The following is a 10,368-nucleotide window of genomic DNA, read 5'->3' as shown; positions in this document are numbered from 1 at the left end:
TTTTAAATAAATTAATTAAAATTTCATACTAAGTTATTTAATTATTCATACATGAGAGTTTAAAATTGTTTTAAGAATATCAAATTATATATATAATATTACTATTCATATGCAAGAGCTTGAAGTGATTCAAACATATGTTAGGAGTGTGAACAAAATCCCACATTGGTTAGGGAAGGGAATGATTATAGGTATATAAGTGAGAACAGTTATCTTCATTGATATATGGTCTTTTGGGGTGGTTCCAAAATCAAAGTTATAAGAATTTATACTCAAAAGTGGACAATATCATATAATTTTTACCAAACCCGACAACTTCAATTTCTTTTGAAGTATTTTCTTTCTTCTAAATGTAGTGTGGGGCAGAAGCAAAAATTAGTTTGTAATTCTTTTGTATAATCCGTATGTGGTAGTGAATAATTGAGAGTTTATTCTCTTAGTTTTTTTTTTCTTTTGTGGCTAATTCCAAGATATCGAGTTGTGGTACTGAGAATAAAGTAATTTGTGTTAGACTATTTGGGAGAGATTTGTTTCGCGAGTTTGAGATATTTGGAATCTTCATCACAGTAGAATCTGTAGTTGAAGACTTGACGTAATCCTGAGTTTGGGGGTAAACTAGTATACTTTGCGATGTTGTTCCTTTTTCCTTTGCTTTATTATTTGGTGGCTTATTATCGATATCTTATTTGGCCCTAACCTGTAAAATGAGAGTTTGAAATACAATTTAGTTTATTCCGTATTTATTTATATCTCCAACGAGACATATATATATGTGTGTGTGTGTATGTATATATTAACTAAGAAGCACAAACATAGATACGGATATTAGATACGGATGCAATATGATACGACGATACGTTAATTTCTAAAAAAGCTAAGATACGGATATGTTGAAGATACGTTATTATATATATGGGTGTGTACATATATATATGATAATACCCAATTAATTATTATAATACTTATTTTACATAAGATTAAAATAGATTCAAGAAGAGAGTGAAAACTTGAAAAAGATCCAATAACATTGAGATAGAGGTGTACATGGATTGGGTTGGGTTGGGTTGAGGGTGTTTTTTGGACCAACCCAAAAATTTGGGTTGGGGGTTGACAAACCAAAGAACCCAAATAAAGCCTCTAACTCAACCCACCCCAACCCTTAAAATTCGGATTGGGTTGGGTTGGGTTGTCGGGTTATAACTTTTTTTTCTTTTAATTAAAAATATGTAAATTTATATATAACACCTTACTAATAACTAAAATCTCATAAAATTTAAATGTTAATTACCAAGCAACTAAGATATTTATTACAAACTTCAAATAAAGACAAATATCATAACAATTTTAAAGAAAAATATTTAAAATTCATAAATTAATCAATACAAAGTAATCAAATTTTAAACAAAGAGAAATATATATAGTATATTTTATTTATTTATATAAAATTCGGGTTGGGTTGGGTCAACCCAATTTTTTTAGCCAACCCATGACCCAACCCAACCCAACAAAAATAGAAAAGGTTTTACCCAACCCAACCCAAAAACAAAACTAACCCAATCCAACCTTTATATTTTGGGTTGGATAGTCCAGGTTATTCGAGTTGTCGGATTATTTGAACACCTCTACGTTGAGTGGTGGTTGAGTGACTAGAGTAGACGGTAGGAAAGAAATAGAGGATGAAGATTGAAGAATGAAGTTGAGGAAGAAGGGGGTGTGAATCATGATTTAGATAGTGAGAGAGAAGAGAATAATGAAGATTTAATTACGTTTCGGATTTTTTCTTTTAACTTTTTATGTTTTTATCATTTTTAATTTATTTCGTTTTGGATTGCTCGATTTAAGTAGGCTTTTATGTTTGAGGGTGATTTTAAAATGGTTAAAATTACCTTTTGCATTTTCAAAATCACCGTGAAAAATGTTTAATCATTCAAAAATCATTTTGATGATATGAAAACTGCATTTAAAAGTGTAAAATTGAAAATTAAATTAATTTTGAGTAATTAAAAGTGTGTTTTTGAGTGATTTAAAAATGAAAATGGCCCAGCATATCCTCTTCACGTATCTGGAAGCAAATACGCGTATCTGAATATTTAAAAAAATCATATACTTCAAATCACGTATCAGACACGTATGTGCCACATATCTAGACATATCTGTATATGATACGTATTTGATGTTGGGTTATATGTCCTAAAACTCGTAATTTTGTAAACAGTACACATATATGAAGTTTATTCAGACAAGTGTTGTTGATTGTTTAATAACTCTAAATCCAATAAACTATGAACCCTTGGCTATTGTCATGAATACTTGGACTTTATGTGGAGACATAAACTTGATCAAATTCGAGTAAAATAGCCTAAACCGTCTATAATACTTAGATTAGGTTGGGTACCTATTTTTGGTGATACTATTAAATACGATTTGCTTTATGATTGTTACAAATATTGTAAAGTGTCATAAACGATGTGATCGGTTCGCTTATGTAGAGACATGTGAGCGAGGGTGTTCTACATGATGAGATTGTGTAAAATAGAACACGAAATAATCACTATTACGTATTAACACCGTTTACTGTTAACGTTGATTAATTTCACTTTTTGATGACCTAGATAACTTGATCTGAATCCTGAGTTGTCGATGAACTCCTGTTTATTCGCAATTTTCACTTGATTTGCATAGATGAGGGTAAACTCAACATCGCTGCTCAATATGCCTCCCATTTCAAGGATAAGAGACCAAGTACATAGTTGAGGATATAGAATTTACAAGATGGAATTCACTCCTACCTATTTTAGGGATAGTAGAAAGGTTGTTCCTTTAAGGATTGATCCCGAGTCTTGAACAAGGAGCCCCATCCTCTCGTCAGCCTAAGAGGGAATGGATTTAGTGATTATGATCTTAAATCAATTGTTCATTAAGGGACAATGGTACTTAAGGAGAAAAGATGTAACTCAGGGGTATTTCGGTATTTGACCTAGCTGAGGTTACGAACAATCTGTGAAGGATCGACTTATTGATGACGGTTATATCAAACGGACACATAATATATCTACAGTGAGGGGAATGCAACTACAGGCTATAGTGGATAGTTCTTTAAGTTAACGAATATTGATTAACTAGGTTAAAAAGTTTGACCGGTTAGTCTTGGATCGTTAGAGCCCATGATTTATAGGTTCATTGGGTCTCCATGCTATCTCAATACAGACAAAATTGAAGGACTAGGTGAAGTAAGAATTGAAATGTTCAAATTCAAGTTTTAGAGAAAATTGTATTTTATATGAGATATAATTTACAATTAAATAATTAATTTATAGATTAACTATTTTTAGAGTATATTTGATCATTAGCATGAAAGTATTTTTTAAAATTTATTAATGTGATTAATGAAAGCTAGGTGTCATAAAAAATTGAATATGTGATATTAAATTTGTTTATTTTATTTAATTGAAATTGTTTTAATTAAATAATTTCTAAATTTGAAAAATTATATTTCATTTTTTTAAATAAAAATTAGTTAGTGGAAAAATCCAATTGTTGGATTTTCCCACTAACTAAATGGACTTCGAAGTGACACTTCCCAAGCTTGAACCTAGAGATTACATGCTAGTGGAGTTTGAAGTAGAAGGCATGCAAAATGAGATTTTGCATGTGCTTTCTCTATAAGTGGCTTTGTTTTTTAAATTTGCAAGACTAATGCTTCCACAACTTTTGACCTAAACTCTTCCACCTCAACTCTCCTTTACTTTCCTTCTTTCTATAGTGAAATTCCCTTATTTTCACTAACAAAATGGTCCTACAACCGTGTTCTTCAATTGGAGAATAGCAGGGATTTACCATTGGTGCTCGTTCGTGCACAGGAGAGAAAGTTTGCGGTAGAGTCTTCAAAGGTTGTATTTTCTATCCCTTTTGCATGTTATTCCTGTTTTTATTGCAATTAGAACGTTGTCGATTTCATCGCTTCCACTGTGCATGCGTTCTTTATTTTCCATAATTTGATACTGATTCTTTACCACAGTTAGAAGTGTTTGTGTTTCCTATATATATATATATATATATATTTGTATGTACGCGAGCGATTTTTTTTAGTTCAATATGGAGTGAGGAGATTCAAACCTAACTGTTCAACTGGTATGGCGATGCTAGAGGGGTTGAATAGGATTTATTTAAATTAATTAAAACTTTTTACTAGAATGAGCCCAATTAAACAAATTAATAAACTTTTTGTTAAAAAGTAATTTAAACAAAAATTTCATGCAAATAATTTCACTTTGAAAGATTAATAAATTGGTATAAACAAATTCAAAAACAAACCGTAACAATTAATTTTATGCAATGAAATATAATAACAAATTAAATACAAAATTAAATAGGAGAGGGATAGAGAAATTGATACCCATAATTTTATAGCGTTTCCGCATAACTAGGCTGACATCCACTTCCCAAACTCCTCTTAGGTATGTCATTATGAACTTGACTCTTTCCACAACGTAGACTCAAACATACAACCTTCCTTTTTCGGGCACAAAGAATAAACCTGATCCTTTCCACGGTTGAGGATCAAACTGTTACAATACTCTTGTTAGGGTTCAAGAGTAACCTTTTACAATAGATTGAGAAATGAAGAACAAGATGAGAAAAACTCTCTCAAAGAGTAAATTTACAATTTTAAGCACTCAATGAATTAATTCTCACCCAATACAATATATCTCTTTCAAGAATAAAATGAAAAGAAAAAATTGAGAGCTTGGAGAGAATAACAATGATGGCTTTGAGTATTGTAAACATGTGTAATTATTGTCGTAATTTGGGAATATGTTGAATTTAAAAAGAGATCGGGGTAGGTGAAAACTAAATTCAATTTAAGCCATTGAATGTTGGTAAAAGAAATTTGAATGGTAGAGATTTAAACTCAATTAGCCATTAGACACACACAAATAATATAATAATATATATATATTTAAATTATTTTCTTTTAAAACCCAACAAAAGTAAAAGCCAACCATGTGTCCGTTAGACACAAATATAGAATAATATTAAATTCATTTTTTTTAAACCAATCTAAAAATAAAAAATCCACCATGTGTCATTTTTATGCACCATGTGTCATTTTTATGGTGATGAAAAAAAAATCTACGCTCATGATTTTTTCGTTAAGCTTGTTTCGGCCATATCTTCTTCGTTTGAACTCTGATTTGAGTTATTCAAATTGAGTTGAAACCATTGTTCGCTCTATACGATGGATACTTCAAAACACTCCAGTTCTTAATAAATAAAAATATATTTATTATCATCAAAGTATTAATTAATTAATTAATTAAATTAATTAAATTTGATACTAAGGGCCAAAAATCCAACACTTAGTACCAAAGCAAGTATAGCGTAACTAGCATAATAATATGTGTTAGTAACTAAAAAGTCTATGATTCGGTTCTCTCACTCTTATTGTACTAAAAAGTCAAACTTTAGACTTTTTGATCAATGATACACAATTTATGCTAGTTGAACTATACTCATTTAGCTTTGAGAGAACTTACTTAGACATAGTTATATAGAAATAATTGAAAGGGAATTGCAATAGGTGGCAATTTGAATATGCTATTTTATAGGTGCGTCGCTCATATTTGATATTTTGCAAATATGGAAAAAAAAACTTCAAATTTGATTTCTAATTATTTTTCATTTCATATTCCCCTAAACAATCAATTGATAGAGAGAGGAAAGCAGAGACTAACCTGCAATACCGACAAAGGTAAGAGAGAGAAAGATAGATAGAGAGGGAGAGAAAGAAACAATGATCAGCGACTGCACGTGCAACAGTCGATAAAGGTAAGCGATAGGGAGGTGGAGTGGTGGCCAGCGACAGATGGTGTGAAGGAGTGCTGGTTGGTGAAAGAGAGATGGGGTCTAATCCTGGGCCTGGGGTACCTTTTTCCTTGTGCCTTCCCTCATCTTTGGAAGAAAAGAAAGGGATTTGATGCTATACTCAACCATTCAGTGGGTACCTAATGCCTTACTCCTTATCGATTGCCTCACTTTCTTGTCTATCGGGCCAATAGGAGTGGTGATTCATCCATTTCCCTTTCTCGATACAATGGCTGGGCAAAAACTTGATACCAGTTAAACCGATGACAAAAGACCCTCGATGGGTCAAATCTCCTTAAGATGGAAAGTAAGTAGCTGTCGTTGAGCCAATCCCATCCGTTCAGCCACATGAGCAGCGAGGCACTTATTGGAGTTGCAAGAGGAGTCAGTCGATTAAAAAAAAACCCTTCCGTCGATCGAGTTAGCAAGGAGATTCCATTTAGTACTTTCCATTATTATGTCTGAGTGAAGGAAAAACCAATACAATTAGACTAAGTGTATTATGGAATAAAGTGAGTCGTAATAGAACATAGAGTTAGAGGTAAAAGAGTTTAACAAAAAAGTTAGTAAACATAGAACTAATAGTTAGACAACATAAGGATAAAGAAGAGTTATAGGTGTAATATCTATATTTTCTCTTTCTTTAAGAGTTAGTTTACAGTCTTTCAACTCAATCAAATGGATCATTATCAAGTTTATCAACAGTATATCAATCAACTGTATCAACAATATATCAGTCAAGCCTGTTAACATTATAAAAGAGTGCATCACTATCAAGTTTATGAACAAGATATTAGTCAAGTGTATCTTTATCAAGTATATCAGTCATGTATATCAACATTATCAATAGTATACATGAGTGAATGCTTAACAAATTTATTAGCACTTTATTAGCCAAGTACATCATTATCAATTCTATTAGTCAAAATGTATATCAAGTTTATCATCAGTATAAACGAGTGCATGATTGATAAGTATATCAAATATATCAGTCAAGTGCATCACTATCAAGTATATTAGTCAAGTGTATTAAGTGTATATCAGTAGTGTATTAAGTATACCAAGTGTATATTAGTAGTGTATCAAGTGTATATCAATAATGAGAGCATTTGCAATAATTTACATCTTTCCTATGTGGATTGGGCTTCGTTTTTGCTATTTTTACAAACAAAAAAATGTGAGTTATTGGTCTAATTAATATATTTTATTTTTGCAAGGCCCCTAATATTAATCCATTAGTAGAGAAAGTGTATGTAATGTAAAAGATTAAGTGGAGACCATATATCATCCCAATCCAAAATTTTACCTAAAACACCTCATATGTTGTTCAACTGAAAAAGAATTTGAAAAAAAAAAAGGTTTTATATGAACACACCCTTATTTATATATTTATGGTGAAAAGTTAGTGTGAATATTGAGGCAGAAGAAAAAATTGAATGTCTTTTGCTTTATATGATTCCAAGTTACTTTAGCCATCATTGATTTTCCCTCAAAAGAAGGATGGAAAATTGACGAGATTGTAGATTTTCCCTCGTAGCCATTCAACCTTCCTCAAAATAATGGAGTTCTAAAACAGCATAATTACAAACATCAAATCTAGAAAAACTTTGATTAACATGAAACTTCAAAGAACTCATTAAATTAAGGATTGATTTTATCTTTAAAAATTTATATATGCTTGTTTACCGATAGTTATTTCATTAGGTAGTTCTTTTTATATAATTTACAAAAAAAAAAAAAAAAAAAATCTAGAAAATTTTTTGAAATGAAAAGTAATAGCTTTTTGTTTTTCATTTCTTTTTTTAGTTCAAAAATTAATAATTTCAAATCTCTAGTTTTGAAACGATCCGACTTTCTAAGACTTGTACTAGGCCATTATTATATGTAAGCATACACATCAAAACAACTCTTTTTCATAAATGGGCTAAAAACCAATTAAATACTATAAAATAAATAACTTTTATTAGATGTAAATATTTGAAGATCGTTTAATAGGGTATCCTTATTAAAAAATATAAAGCATTACTAGAAAATTTTATCCAAAACAACCAATGGTACAAAAGCTGAATGTTCTCTAAATTCAATGATCAACTGAGTTTTATAACATGAAAACATAGAAAACAAAACATGAGCAGAATATCAAATATGAGCGACGCACCTATTTTTGCAAGACACAATCATGGATTTCGTTTGTCGGTGTGTTATTACTCTTACCTAAAAAAAATAATAAAAATGAATATAAAATATTCAATAAGTAACCCTACTACCGTGGTCATCTTCTACTTGTCAAACAAAACCTCGACTCAAAACCGAAATTGAGGCTTTACCCAAAACCACCTCAAGCTTCAATCCAAAAACCCAACAAAACTCAACCAAAAATTGATCTTTAACGTTGGACAACACCTCGACGACTTCCAAAAATCTCAATCTATGCTTCAAATCCTATAGGTAAATCAAATTTAACCCAGAATTTAGTGGGTATTCAAGAACCAACCAAGAAAACATATAAAATGGCCATTCTGACCCAAATACCATGAATTCAGTGAAAAACCCAAGGACAACGACAACTTGTCGGATCCAAGGAAGCCGGTAGACTCGAGCGGCGACGATGGCGAACTCCGACTGCGTGGTACTCGGTCGTTCGGCTGTTGGAGTTGATCAGATCAGCGAGTCCCACAGATACCGGTGCCCGAATGAGGACGTCAAATGGTGGCGAAGGGTCGCAGATGGCTCGCGATCGTGACCGGTGAGGGTGACTCGACAGTGGCTTCGCTACGAGTCCAGCTATGGAGGCAAAGCTGTTCGGCTGTAAGTAAGAGAGAAAAAATGAGGCGTGAGATCGACAATAGGGACAAACGACGTTTGACATGCAGTGGTTAGTTGCGGCGACCTGCATGGTGAGCGGCTGGATGCTTGTGACGTCAGATGGATGAAAAGGAAATCAAGAAGCGCTAGGGTTACCAGAGAAAGAAAACGACTAGGGGGTGTCCTTCATGCGAGTTGGAGGGAGAGAGATCAAATTTTATTTTATTTTTTTCTTCTCTTTTAACTTTCACTAATAAAGAAAAACTAATATGTATTTATATAAATAAAAACTCTTAAATCCAAATCCTAATTGAATTTCAATTAAAATATAAATATCTATCTCCTTTTCTTAATTAGATGCCAATTTAATTTTAAATTCCTCTAAGAATCTGAAATCTCTAATTTTATTTATCCAGCTTTTTCTTAAATTAAAAATCAGATTACCAAATCTCCTTTGATTTCAAATAAATTTCCACTAATTAAATTTAAATTTAATTATCTTAACCCCATAATTCAATTTTTAGCCTAAAAACTAAAAAAATAACACCCAAATAATTTAAGATAATTAAAAATTGTCTCAAATTTTTTGTTGTTACATTCTTTCATCCTCGAAAGTTTTAATCCTGAAAAAGCTCTAGGACTTGAGTCCTCATATCGTCCTCTCGCTCCTAAATTGCTTCCTCGAATTGATGATTCTACCAAAGAACTTTGACTAGAGCTACTTCTCTATTGCACAAAGTCCTCACTTCCTTTGTGAGAATTTGAGTAGGTTTTTCCTCATAACTCAGGTTCTCATTCAATTGTAAGGGCTCGTAATCTACCACATAATACAGGTCTCCAACATACTTCCTCAACATGAAGACATGAAAAATATTATGAACTATAGAGAGAGACGGTGGCAATACTAACTGATAAACCATATGGCCAATTTACTCTAAGATCTCAAAAGGCCCAATGAATCAAAGACCTAGCTCCTTCCTTTCAAACCTTAGGACACCTTTCGTAGGTGCTACCTTAAATAACATCTTATTACCTACCTCAAATTTCAGGTCTTTAGGCCTAACATCAACATAACATTTCTTTCTACTCTTAGTTGTTTGCATTCGTGCTCTAATCTTTGTATTGCTTCATTTGTAGTTTATACTAACTCAGGTTCGAACAACTTATATTCATCGACCTCATCCCAATAAAGGGAAAACCTGCAACTCTTTTCATACAAGGCCTCAAACAGTGACATGCCAATGGTAGCCTAATATAATATGCAAACTCCATCAAATACAGGTGAAAGTCCCAACTCCCAGAAAACTCCAACACACAAGCACATAATATATCCTCCAACGTTTGGTTCAAACGCTTCATTTGACCATCAATCAATGGGTGAAAAGATGTACTAAAATCTAATCGAGTACCCAATGATAACTGAAGACTAATAAAAAAAACTAGACGTAAAGCAAGAGTTTCTGTCAAACACGATAGACATTGACACTCCATGCAATCTCACCACCTCTTTAATGTATAATTGCATCCACTTATTCACTAAATATGTAGACTTCCCCGGAACGAAATGCACTAGCTTAGTGAGCCTGTCTACTATAACCCAAATCATCGTAAAGCCTTTTGTTGTGCGGGTCAGTCCCATGATGAAATCCATAGACACATTCTTTCACTTCCATTCTAGTACACTCAAGGGCTGCAATA

General features: G+C 32.2%; 1 long non-coding RNA gene across 1 annotated transcript; it reads right to left on the bottom strand.

The window, feature by feature from the left end:
• Positions 1–7,870: 7,870 nt before the first annotated feature.
• On the bottom strand, positions 7,871–8,922 carry LOC150031939 (uncharacterized). The gene is made up of 2 exons (XR_016525534.1): positions 8,756–8,922; positions 7,871–8,671 (listed from the first exon to the last, which is right to left on the bottom strand). It is a non-coding gene; the product is annotated as an uncharacterized LOC150031939 (long non-coding RNA).
• Positions 8,923–10,368: the final 1,446 nt, after the last annotated feature.

Source organism: Benincasa hispida, chromosome 12 (genome assembly GCF_027475165.1).
Source record: "Benincasa hispida cultivar pf3 chromosome 12, pf3_genome.v1.1, whole genome shotgun sequence".
Lineage (NCBI taxonomy): Eukaryota > Viridiplantae > Streptophyta > Magnoliopsida > Cucurbitales > Cucurbitaceae > Benincasa > Benincasa hispida.
The sequence above is the reverse complement of the archived record's forward strand: the minus strand, read 5'-3'. Positions and strand labels throughout refer to the sequence as shown.